The sequence below is a fragment of the Phalaenopsis equestris genome, unplaced genomic scaffold, assembly GCF_001263595.1.
Source record: "Phalaenopsis equestris unplaced genomic scaffold, ASM126359v1 Scaffold000002, whole genome shotgun sequence".
In the NCBI taxonomy this organism is placed as follows: Eukaryota; Viridiplantae; Streptophyta; class Magnoliopsida; order Asparagales; family Orchidaceae; genus Phalaenopsis; species Phalaenopsis equestris.
Window position 1 is genome coordinate 78,421,282 of NW_018164444.1, and position 14,290 is coordinate 78,435,571.

A 14,290-nucleotide genomic window follows, 5' to 3' on the forward strand; every position below is an offset into this window, starting at 1 on the left:
GTGTTTGTTAGAATCATTCTCAAGTCCTCGTGGTATCTCCATGTATACTTCTTAAAAATCTTCAATAAGGTATTTTTTGTCATTGATGCAATCACTACTCATTGTTAATTGTTGCTATGAGGAAAATTTGGACAGTGGTCGATTTAGCAACTAGTGCAAAAGTCTCTTGATAGTCAATATCATGGGCTTCATTGAAACTTTTTGCAATTAATTTAGCACCGAATCTCTCAATATCACCATAAATTGTGTAATTGATGTTAAATACCCATTTACATCCAGTTGACCTCCTGAGAAAGTTTCGTAAGAATTAATAAGTCATTATGCTTTAGTGCTTCAAGAATCTCTCAATATCACCATAAATTGTGTACTTGATGTTAAATACCCATTTACATCCAGCTGACCTCCTGAGAAAGTTTCCTAAGAATTAATAAGTCATTATGCTTTAGTGCTTCAACATCTTCTTCAACTACTTGCCTCCATTCTTGATTTTTAAGAGCTTCACGAATAAATTTTGAAATACGCACACAATAAAGGTTAAATATAACAGCTTCTAGGGTGAGGATAGCTTCCCACAAGCTACACACTCCTTAATTGGATATTTAAATTAAATTTTCTTGCCGTCAGCACTGGAAGAGGAAGGAGATAAACTCATGTGTTATAGTCTTCTCACCCGAAATTTAAGGTGAGATTAGACATGATTTTTGGCTTGAGTTATCTTTGCAAGTTATCTTTCCACCATCTCAAGATTTTTTTCTCCTAGTGTACACACAAAGTTCTTTGTTATGAACTCCAAGTTGGGTTGATTGGATATTTTCATGCAGTGATGTTTGAGTGATAGAAGAGGTATGTTGTGGGCATAGTAAATGTCATTAAGTGAATCCCAAAATTTATGTTTGTTTGCACTCTCTCCCTGAATATCAGATTTAGAATAGTGATTGATTTTCAAAAAATGTGACTTCCCTAAAATTGTAGTATTTTCTGGAAACAAGTGAGTAGCATTTATAGCTATTTTTAAAGCTAAACTTGATGAGAAAGAAAACGCTTGTTCCTTCTCTCAGCTATCACACTTTTTATGGGTATCAATACAAGAAATGAATAAGACAAGTCATCTAGCCCCACTTAGAATTCTTATTTTTGAAGATTCTAAATATCACAATAAACAATCGAAAAAGACTGTAAGGGTTTATATTGGGTCATGGGAAACGACAAGTTACGAGAGTACCAAAGAAAGTAATCACACCATTAACTCAACCACGTTTGCAAGATTGTGTATTCATAATACACGTTGCACTTTCTAAAAAGGATACAGCAGCCATCTTTAGACAAAAATCTGGCATGACACATGTCTACAATAATTCTAGTGTGTTTCGCAAGTTGACAAATCTCGCATTGATGTGTACTAGATCTTTTTATTGATATACAAATGTAGAATTGAGTATACAATTTTGCAATATAATTGAAATTAGAATGAGCGGGGCAACAATGTCATAACATGACTAATTTTTCACCAGACAGACTCTCAGATTTGAGGACAAGATGGAGGTGGGACCACTTGTGGGTTTAGAGAATGGCTTTCCTTGAGCAGGTATAAGCTTTGATGTATTTCAGCACTATCAATCACCTTCCACGAAATCATCACCTAAAATTTACAAGAAACATCAAGGAATATAGTTATATAATTCATATCATGAGTAAACTCATTGATTAAAATTAAATTACAATTCAACTGTGGAACATATAAAGAAGAAAAAAGAGTAATATCCCAAGAGAGCTCTATATCTTATTCAGCAATTTTTTTCTAGAGAAATGAGTAATATCTCGAAAGAGCTTCATATTTTTTCAGCAATTTTTTAGTGTGATGCATATGTAAGTCTGACAGATCAAGATAAAAAAACATGGTGATGGTTGAGTAGAACATTTATATCTTCAGTCATATGATCAGATGTCTGAATCTCTCGTTGTTGACAAGATGAGAGATTGATATACTAAATTAGTATGTCATGAGGCTGGTGTGATTTTCCAAATTACCTCAAAGAAATTTTTCAAGACTTCAAATTGTTCCTTGGTGAAAGGGTCAACCAACCATTCAGATGTGGTCACAGCATTCACCTTGCACTCTTGATCTTTCCTTCCATGTCCAAGTTCCTAATCTGCAAGCTTGCCATGGAATTTCTAACAAATGTATTTGAAGTGCCCAATTTTCTTACAATAATCATATCTAGTTTGGTTTCGATCTCAAACAACTTTGCAGTATTCTCAGTGTTGGGATAAGTATCACTGGCAGCCTCCCAAATTTCTTTAACTATTTTGTAGAGCAAAAAATTTTATCCTACTTCAGCAGTCATTGAGTCGACTAGCTAATAAATAATCATATGTTCTTGAATCTTCCATGTGAGATGGTTAGGATCAGTGAGCTCAAGAATTTTGTCTTCTCCCATGAGAAGTTCCTCATTTTTAACACAAACGTAAATAAACACAGATTGAAACTGTTGAAGGAAGTTATGGTCATTAAGTTTATGATTTGTGATAAAAGAAGAGAGTGCATGATTAATTTGGATAGAATTTCAAAAATCTGATTCAAAACTAACCTCCGGAGTAGAACTATACACATTCATTCTGTACTTGATCATAAAACCTAGCAACATGGATGATTCTAGCTACTGGAAGGTTCTTGGAGAGGCTTCAACAACTGTAGTGGTGTGCAGAGGAGGGTTTGCAAGCAAAAGGAGAGCTATGGTTTGTTACCTTGCTTCTTACCACAGCAGAACCACGCAGAGAAACTGGATGAAGACAGCAACACAAACGAAGCCAACTAATGCATGATGCCCTAATCCTATTGGAGGACAAACGAAATAAATAGAGCCAACTAGTGATTCAAACAAAACAAACGAGTGATCCAGACGCATGATTCAGACAACACTAGCAAACAAATGAGCAATCCATACGTGTAATTCAGATGAACAAGCGATTCAGACGAGGCCAACAAACAATCCAGCAAAACCAATTCAACCGATGAATGATTCCAACAACAAACTTGTCTATAATACCATGAAGAAAAAACGTTGGAGATAATATTCATTTAGTTCTAATTACAAAAATTCAACCATAAGGCCATATATATAGGGAAGCTTGTCTCTCCTAATTTATAATCTAACCAAATATATTTAGCTTAAACATGGAAAGGAAATAATTATTAAATAAGCCTAAATAGAAAGAGAATAAAACTAATCAAAAAGTTTCCCAAATTATCTCTAATTAATCTAACAATAACTCCTTGGATGGTCAGTTTGAGCCCACCAAAGTATGTTGATCCTCCTAGATTTCCACATGTTTCTTACAAGGTTATTGTGGACTGACCTTCTATTTAACATGTACATAGCTTAGAATGTCAGCAATAAGTCCAAGTTCAACCACAGCTACTGTTCACAACAATGAAGAAAAAATAATGTGAGTCATCATAATTCAAATTTCTTCAATTAATGTGTCGATCAATTAGAATATGATAGAGCTCAAAGGTTTTTAAAATCAATTATACCTACCTCCCTCCCTCTTTATCTCTATAACTATAATCCTATTTGCAACCAAATTACAACAAAAATTACTATAAGACCAAATAGTTAAACTAATTGTAATATTGATTAAAGGGACCTTATCTTTTTAGCATTTCTTAGAGATATGATGATTAAGATAAACTTCATTTAAAGAAAACATAAGAAATTTTCCAAAATAGAAAATATCCTCATCAAGCTGTGGATAATTAAGTAAAATGCTTTCAAAAAAATGTTAATAAAAAACATTGACAAAAAAAAAGTCATGGAATTCTATAAGCAAACAGGGGAAAAATCGGGAGCCTTGCTCAGCTAACCGCACAGGAATAATTATTTTCCCTCCTCTTCGAGCAAATGATTGCTCTCAAATTCATAAGTTATCATCCCAGCAAGCTACCCCAAACCCCTCCAAATTGCAAACAAACACAAGCAAAATAAATAAATGAGGATAATAAAAATCATGCACAATGGCAAAGAGAGAGCTCTCAAAGAACATGGATATTGACAAAATACACTGAACAAGTTTTATGTTGACAACTCGTCATCTTTATTGTCTAAATCTAAAGGGAAAACCAAAGCTAGGCTAGAGTTCTTGAAAGAGTACCAATCTCGTGCCTGCCCTCTATTTAAAGAAAGAGAGAAAGAAGCCCTAGAAGAAGACTTATAAAGTTAGTCTTCTACAACTAACCTTATGACCATTGTTTTTCACATGTCACCCAATCGAACATCAATACACAATCCAACTAGGAGAGTGAGAAGAGCTTATTTAAAAGCTTATTTTTACTTGGAAATTCTATTTGTGAAGTATATTTCACTTGATAATTGTGATGTAAACGAAAAAAATAACTTCATTAATATTGTCATTTTATTTTCTTTTTATTCAATAATGTACTATAAAACTTTATCATTGTCACGACACAGTCTGATGCCTAGAATTAACTAAGACGAGAACTACGGTCGGACGATATTAATATTTCATTTAACTTTTCACAAAATGTATCAAAAACTTCCAACAAATAAAAGTTCTATTGATCCACAATGTGCAATAAAATTAAACATCCAAAAACATCAACATAATCTAAAAAACCACATCTCAAGCTAGTAATGAACAGTAAAAGAAGAAAACAGTAAGCAGAAACTATAAACATACCATAACTAGTACCTATCAATTGCAGTCCTTTTCCTGTAAACCAAATCTCTCCTACCAGACATATCAATATAAAACGTTTTTTCTCCTTAAAAAAGAAATTAATTGCAACCAAAATTATAACTTAATGAGTAATTATAATTTAATATGTGATAAATTCTAATTGCAGTCCTTTTCCTGTAAATCAAATCTCTCCTACCAGACATATCAATATAAAACATTTTCTCCTTAAAAAAAATTAATTGCAACCAAAATTATAATTTAATGAGTAATTATAATTTAATATGTGATAAATTCTTATGCTATGCTATGCACTTATGTTATGCTATGCATGAATGACTAATATAAAATGCAGTTCATTTCATTAAAATTCTAATTTATCACTTCACATTTCACATTAAGTATTTACTAGTTTCACCTCTTTAATTCTTCACATTAAGTATTTACTAGTTTCACCTCTTTAATAGTCATCACAGAATTAACAGCATACCCAAAAATATCTTCAAAAATGTGTCAAGAGGCACCCTCAAATATGTACCCAAAGGTACCCTCATATTGCATATGAAATGCATATTTACCATTTTTTTTAACGTGCACAGTTATATCGCATCTCTTATCAGCACCATCTAGGAGTAATTCTATGTAACTTAAGTATTTACTTTCATTTCATATGAATTTAAAATCATTTAATGTACATTTATTAATATGTTGTTTTTTTTCTCATCCCTTATACTATTTCAGGCTTTCAAAATGAAATTCATGAATGAAGTACTGGTTTTAAATTATCTATTTGAAATTATTCATTCAATTAAACATTAATCCATGCATAAAAAAAATAATCACTCGCATTGCTTTCAAGAGTTTTTTGAAATATCAATCACTTCACTTCTTTCAATCAATACTTAAATCAATTAAATATGCATATAATTATAAGGGTCTCATTCTAAAAGAAAGATTAACATATCTAATGACATATAATTAAATTGACTCATAAGTCAATTAGGCAATTCCCTGCCTTAAAAAAATTTGTTTGCTTCTTGTACAAAACTCTTCTTTCCCCTTACAACTTTAATTGATTCACCTCTAATCTTCTACATTTATATTTGATTAAATTAAACAGGTTATCAGCATTTAGCAAGTAAATCAATATTTCCTATTCAAGTAAATTGATATCATAAAACTATAAATACCCTAGATTCAGTTCTTATTGTTCTTGTACAAGGCTTTGAATTGCACACGAGTTGTCCCCCTTCTTCGCATCAAATTCATCTATTTACAATACCTGATTTAAATTCATAAATCATAAATTTTAATCTTATAATCCATTTAATTATTTAGCTTAATATGTTTTAAACTTAAACTAAATCAAGTTTATTTAATTTAAATTAAAAGTCACAATTTTTACCTTACTTTAAGCTCGGTCGGCAACCCTATCTCACTCACGCTTGAGTTCGGCTCCCCTTCTCTTCTTCTCGCACGTGAGCACGATGTTGATCACGTCTCTTCTTCTTCTTCTTCGCGCTCGGCGGAACTCGACGAAGCAGCGCACGCAGAAGTTCGACTCTTTTTCTTCCTCCTCTTCCTCTAAGCGCACCCAATTGTTCTCCTCCGCATATCGTAAAAATGCACAGAGCCACTTCTTTCTTCTTCCTCAACGCAGACTCCTAATCTTCCTCCTATTTCAACGCAGGTAAAATTCACAAGTAGGGCACGACGAGCTTCAGCTCCTCTTCGTCACTTCTTCCTGCATGCAAGCATTATTCCTTCAACCGATCCGCTAGAGCTCATCGTCACCTCCTACACACGTAAACGACTAAACTCCTACAGATGCACACAGTGCCTTCCCCTTCTTGTCTCCCACTTTCAATTATGACAGTTTCTCCTCTCCCACTAGCTTGCTATCTTTTTCTCTGGTTAGAATGAGTAATATGACTCTTAAGTCGTAACTGAATGGGTGTTTATCTTAGTACCTATTCGATTTATTATTGTCATTATTATTTAATTTATATTTATTTATTTTACGTTATTACAATCTCTTCTACTTATAAAAGTTTCATCCTCAAAATTTAATAAATAAGCATAAAGATAAACATACCCCCAATTGAAAAGTTGTAGATATTTTTCTTGCATCTCAGAGACCTTCTCCCAAGTAGCATACTTCTTCGATTCACATTTCCATAAAATCTTCACAAAAAGGGATATCTCTGTTCAGCAACTACTTCCCGTATTTGTAAGTCACTCAATCCTCTCCACAATCTCAAGCAGACCAACAAATCTTGGCTCAATTTCTTATCTTCCCAAGTCATTGCACAACTTTCAATGGACCGACATTGTTAAAAACAAACCCTTCAGCCTCAAACTCTACAAATTTATGCTTGGTATCATAATATTTACCTTGTCTATCCAGCAATACCCTCAATCTGTCTCTAATCAGTCTAATCTTCCCAGTAGCATAATCAATCAAATCATATCAGCTCCAATTTTCTTTCGTTCACCTGGTTCACCCAACAAAGATTTATCCAACATTTCCTTCCATACAAGGCTTCATATGGAGTCATCGCAATGAAAATCTGATAATTATTATTATAAGCAAACTCTACGAAAGGTATATGTGATTCCCAACCTCCACAAAAATCAAAAACACATAACCTTGATAGATCCTCCCAGGCCTGAATGGTACTATCTGACTAACCATCTGTTTGAGGGTGAAAAACTATACTGAAAGTTAATCTAGTGTCCAAAGCTTCATGAACCTTCTTCCACGATCCGGAAACAATCCTGTCATCTCTATCAGAGACAACAGAAGGCACTCCATGAAACCACACAATTTGATCCACATATAGTTTAACTAACTTCTCAACTGAATCTGTCTATCAATAGGCAGGAAATGTGAATACTTCGTCCATCAATAATTAGTCAAATAACATTAGGATCCTGACGTGATCTTGCCAAACCAATAACAAAATCCATCGCAATCTATTCTCATAATAGGCAGGAAATGTGAAGACTTCGTCTATCAATAATTAGCCAAATAACATTAGGATCCTGACGTGATCTTGGCAAACCAATAACAAAATCCATCGCAATCTATTCTCATTTTCACTCTAAAAATGATAAAGGTTGCAACTGCCTTCCAGGACGATGATGCTATGCATTCACTGGCTGTTATGAAGAACACTTGGCCACAAATTTTGCCACATTTCTCTTCAATCATAGCCACCAAAATGCTTCTTTGAGTTCCGAATGCATTTTCTTACTCCCTGGGGGAATAATATATCTAAATTAAAGTGTTTCCCCAAGAATTTCTTTCCTTGGATCATCAACACCCATAACATAAACAATGTCTTTATACCTCAATAGATCATCCGGATCTAGCTCATAGTTTTCTAAATTGTCTGTCTTATTCTGCTCCACATCTTTTTAAATATTGTCATCTCTGGCTAAGAAAAAAAAACTCAAAGTCAGCCCTTTAAAGATGACTACACCGTCAACTCATATAGTTGAACCATACTATAATCACCACATTTGCCTTCCCAGAATGCTAAATAAATAAATAATTCAATTTACAATAAGTTTTTTCTACTCAGCGCATCTGCCACCACATTTATCTTCCCAAGATGAAATTGAATATTTAAATCATAATCTTTAATAAATTTCAGTCATTTCCTCTGCCTCGTTTTGAACTTTTTTTGCAGAAAAATACATTTCAAACTTTAATGGCTAGTAAAAATTTTACATCAAACTCCATACAGATAATACATTTATATCTTGAGTGCAAATACAATTGCAACAAACTCCAAATCATGCGTGAGATAGTTCTTTTCATGATTTTTTAATTGGCGTGATGCATAAGCAATGACATTACCATGCTGCATAAGCACACTGCTCAAATTGTCAAAGATGCATCAACGAAAATTTGAAATACATCAGAGCCGAAAAGAATGGCCAAAACTTGAGCAAAGATTAAGCAAAGCTTCAACTTCTGAAAATCCTACTCACAACGATCAGACCAAGCAAACTTCACTGTCATTTGAGTCATCCTAGACAGCGGCATAGCAATCTGTGATAACCTTTTAACTAACCTCTATAATAACTAGTCAGATCAAGAAAACACCCGACTTCGGAGTCAGTAGCAGGTCTTAGTCAATTTATTTTGATCCACATATATATCAAGTCTACTAATAATGTGTCAAAGAAAAGCCACACTTTTAAGCCAAAATTCATATTCATAGAATTTGGCATAAAGTGCATCCTCCTTCAAAGTCGTAGCACATGTAATTGATCTGTATGATTGACTTAATCCATCGAATACACCAGAATATCATCCATAAAAATGATCACAAAAATTTCCAGAAACTGCATGAAAACTCTATTTATCGGGTTCATGAAAACTACTTGAGCATTTATCAGTCCAAATGGCATCACGACAAATTCATCATGCCCATATATAGTCCTTAAATCGGTCTTCATTGTCTTCTTCTTTAATTCTCAACTAGTGATAGTCTAACCTCAGATAAATCTTTGAAAAAAAGAAACCCCTTCCAACTGATCAAGTAAATCGTCAATCCTCGACAGTGGATATATTTTTACCTGTGGGTTTATTCAACTCTCTGCAGTCAATACACATCCTGAAGATCCCATCCTTCTTCACAGATAACACTGGAGCTCCCAAGGTAAGGTGTTAGGTCTGATAAACCACTTATTTAACAATTCCTACAATTTCTTTTCAGCTCCTGCAATTACTTAATTGTCATTCTATAAGGTGTTTGGATACAAACTCAGAACCTGGCAAGAGCTCAATACTTAAATCAATATCTCTCACTGGTGGTAGCCCTAATAAATCATCAAGGAACGCTTCTGAATATTCTCTTACCACAGGAATATCACCCAACAATAATACTTCCTTAGAAGTATCTGCCACTTGAACAAGAAAACCCAGAATTCCATGATTCAACAATTTAAAAGCTTTCATGCAATCAATTATCATAGATGTCAGTCCTCTGTCACCAGAAAATTTAACTTCCACCTCCCCAGGTACATTTATTTTCACAGACTTCTTATTGCAATCAATAGTGACCAAGTTTTTAGAGATCCAATCTATGCTTACAAACACATCAAAGTCCACCAAAAGCAACACAATAAGTTGAGCATTAAAATTTTTTCCACCAATCATAAGCTTCACCTCACAGGCTTGATCAACATCTAGGAAAACATCATTTGGCATTCTAACTGATAGTATCACATGCATTGAAATAATATTCAATTGCATCACATTAGTAGGTTCATTAGCTATAAATGAGTGTGATGCTCCCGAATCAAATATTCTATTATCGGCTACTCGAAAGATATATGATAATTACAATTAAAATCATTTTAATAAACATTTAGAATCAAATTATTAATATATTTAAATTCTGACTAGTTTTATGACATTACATGAATCATAAGAGAAGGAAGTTGTGCTCTAGTACGTGCGGAGAAAGAGGAGGTGGTGGCGGCATGCTCTGGATTGAGTCAAAGTTGAGTAGGGACGGAGGTGTGACCTTCAGCGTTGTGCTCGCATAGCTGAGGAAGGCAAGTCGAGCCCCAGTCAAACAGCTTTGGCACTGTGCTTGCGTAAACAATGAGGAAGGAGATTTGTGAGCCTCGCATGTAACAAGAAGGCTCCCTGCTACTGTCGAGCTCACGCGAGGGTTAGGGCAGCCGGCCGAAAACTTAAGATAAGTTCAAGATTTTTATTAAGTAAATTCATAAAAATGTTATATATTTATGAGTGTAGATTTAATTAATTAATGTGTTATAAAGTTGCTAGAAACATGTATCATAAGTAGATTTTGATGCCAAGAAGAAAGTTGGCTCATATGTGAAACTAGGCTTTATGTGCAAACGATAAGAATAAAATCTTTCAGGTATTTAATGTTTTATGATGTAAATTTGTTTAAATTGAAATTATTGGTTTACTTTACTAAATTCTAATGACACATTTAAATTAATCAGAGATGAAAAATAGAAGATTAAAAGTTGAATCAATTAAAACTATAAAAGAAAAAGGGGAATTTTGTGCAATGAAGCAAATCAAACTTTTAAGGTAAGAAATTGTAAAATTATTTGTGTCATTTTAATTGTATGACATATTTAAATTAATCAGAGATAAAAAGTAAATAATTAGCATTATCAATTAGAATTGTAAAAGAAAAAGGTGAAATCCGTGCAAGGAAGCAAATCAAACTTGTAAGGAAAGAAATTGTATAATTACTTATGTGTCATTTTATTTCTATGGCATTAGATATATTAAGTATTTCTTTTAAAAATATGATTATTATCAAATAATATGCACGTTTATTAATATAGATGGTAGTCGAATAGAAGTTAGTGGGTGAAAAGTATTTCAGAAATCTTTTATAAGTAAATGTGAGTTATTATTTTCCTTTATGTATTAAATTAATATTTAATTAAATGAAAAATCACAATAAATAATTTAACACAAGTATTTCATTCATGAATTTCATTTTAAAAGCCTAAAATGACATGAGGAATGAGAGAAAAATAACATGCTGATGAAGATACATTTTAAATGATTTTAAATTCATATGAAATGAAAGATAAAAGTTTAATTCATACAAGATTACTTACAAATAGAGCTGCAAAAAATGCGAGGTACACTGGCACGTTAAAGAAAATGATAAATATACACCTTCGGGTGCAATTTAATGGTACCTTCGAGTGCATTTTTTTTGTTGCATTTGAAACATTTTTTTATGATACCTTCAATTATGACAGTAATCATGCTATAACTTTTAAAAATATTAAAAACGATAAATATTTAAAGTGAAACGAGAAAGGATAAGTTTAATTTTTTAATGAAATAAAAGGCATTTTATTTTGCTCATTGGTGCATAACATAGCATAAGAATTTAATGCATATTAGATTATAATTATTCACTAAATCATACTTACGGTTACAATTAATATTTTTTTCAGGAAAAGAAAAGTTTTAAATTGATATTTCTGATAGAAAAGACATGATTTACAGGAGGAGGACTGCAGCTAATATGTAATATTATGATAGGTTTGTAATTTCTTTTTGTACTATTTTTTGGGATAGACATATTGTGAGGATTTAGATTTTACTTACAAATTTTATGTTGTCATTGTTGTGGTTGGATGATTTAAATTTTTTTGTTGTATTTTGGATTATTAGCGACTCTTTCTTGTATGTATTGAAAATTAAAAAAAATTGATAAATGGTTAAATGATAATATCATCTGACCGCAATGCCCGCATTAGTTAACTCTAAGAAATGAGTCAGAACGTGACAATCAAGGCGTATCAATATAGGTTTTTAAAAACTTTCATGGTTTAAATCATCTTATCGCAAAAAGAATGTTTTAAGAAGATTACACTTTCACTTTATTTGTTTGTGCCTTCAATCGTACTTCTGAAAATCAGCTCTAAAAGATCAATATGAGCATTTCCATGAAACTATAGAAGGCATACAGACAATAACTCATGACATATTACAAGCTTGAAAAAAAATCATGAGACAAGTACAAAAACTGTCAATGAGAATTCCTACGCCAGAGAAAGACAGCATAAAGAATGAATAATAGATTTTAACAATAACAAAGGCAACCTTAAATGTTGAAAACAATAAACCTTACGTTCATCGTACTATATTGTGTTTGTCAAAAGACAACAACCGACCAAAAAAAATAAAAGGTTTATGATGATTCCTGTAACAATAAATCTCCATTGCATGGACCATGACTAAGGGACTTTCCTTAACTCGTGCAATGAACCCATGTGTTAAAGCAAAATAAAACAATTTTATATTTAAAATAGCACTTTTTACATGCATAAACATACAAAATAAGTTCTAATAATCTATCAATAAGCAGAAACTGAAACACCAAACCAATGAGAATATATGGATCAATTACAAATGCAAAATCGGATTAAAACCCTAACAAACATTCTTAAACAAAAACTACTAACGAAGGGATAAACAATGAGCACAAAAACACCTATTGTTGAAGCACATGCTTCAGTGATGATTTGTTCAACAATTAACTACTATTGAACAATATGCTCCTATGATCTTTGTTCAGCAATTAACGATGGGTTAGTTTATTTTTTGAAGCGTAAACATAAATACACAAGACATGCAATATGACCAATGAAGCAAGCATAAGAAAAAAGATACATTATAACATACCAATTATAAATCATGAAAAAAAAAGTAAAGCTTGTAAATCTAGATTATCACATATGAAAAAAAATTAATGATTCTTACAATATATGAAACAAGAATTCATAAACAAAATTATAACTACATTCAAATGTTAAAACATTCATGTGCATACACACCATATTTATAAATCAAAAAAAGACATTACTTGAAACGGAGACAAATCTTCACAACCAAATGAGTGTAATGGCCCTCAAGAAATTTCTAATTTTATGGCCATGTCAACCCAATTTGCCAATCATGTCACTAAAAATGTATAATTGATGTTTCACATCCATCAATAATGCAAGCATAACTTATGTAAATGTTATATCAAATTATTAATAACAATCTGATATAATAAAGCATTTACCAACAATATGAGTACAATTATTATATTAGCAAAATTTATATATATGAGCAAGATTTATTCCACATTCACTAAAGCAATGTATGTAAAACAAATGATGCCATCATACGAATCATTTCAAAAGATTTAGACTTAAGAGTTTTGCTGCAATAAATAAGATAAACCTAACCACATGCCATAAGAGAAATTAATGTGAGTTTAAATTTTTTTACAAATGTGAAAGGCGTGATTTGCAATCTATTAAACATGTAAGTGAATCAAAAACAAGTGATAAAGATGATGTCACCAATTAAAAAGGCTGTGATTATCTCCTGAAAAAAAAGGCGACCTACTGTTAGATGTAGCTCTGATGACCAATGGTTTTCTCAGATCCAGTGTACAGCACGAGACTATAACCAACTAGAAAACCCTAAATACCAAACCAATAACACAGTCACATGTATTGAACTGCAATAAGCATTCCAAAAACTCATGATTTCTTCACAAATCAACCTAGTTCATTTCATTTCGAGTAAGAAATCCAAATTACATGGACTTTTAAGCAAAAACTTATCACATAATAAACCTAGTTTATTAGTTATCATAAATTTTGTATGTAATAAAAATTATAATAATAAAAAAGTAAATAATGTACTGCTATTTTCTCTTTATTCAATCCACTAAGCAAAGCATTAATTTACCCCTTCGTTTCTATGTTGGCCACTGAACTTACTCGGGAGGAAAGAGACACTGAAGTGACGAAGAAGAAGAACCAGGAAGAGTAAGGGCGTGGACGACTAATGGCTTGTTGGTTCGTGTTAGAGAACAGCTACGAAGGCGAAAAGGGAAGAATGGCGGATGACGTCGACTCAAGAGGAATAAAAGTAAAGAGCGCTCGCATGGCTGGTTACTCCATTTGGTCTGTTAAAGAATGTGAAAACGAGGAAGAAGAAGATTGCAACAGGGTCGCCGTCGAAAGAGGAAGGAAGAATCGCAACATGCGGTTGAAACCCTAAGCC

General features: G+C 32.5%; 1 long non-coding RNA gene across 2 annotated transcripts in view; it reads right to left on the bottom strand.

Annotated features, from left to right (window-relative positions):
• LOC110025006 overlaps window positions 1–14,284 on the bottom strand; it is a 55,301-nt gene extending 41,017 nt beyond the window's left edge. For both annotated transcript variants that reach the window (XR_002294071.1, XR_002294072.1), the window contains exon 1: window positions 13,973–14,284. This is a non-coding gene — a long non-coding RNA (uncharacterized LOC110025006). The remainder of the gene's footprint in view (window positions 1–13,972) is intronic.
• Between the last annotated feature and the right edge of the window lie 6 nt (window positions 14,285–14,290).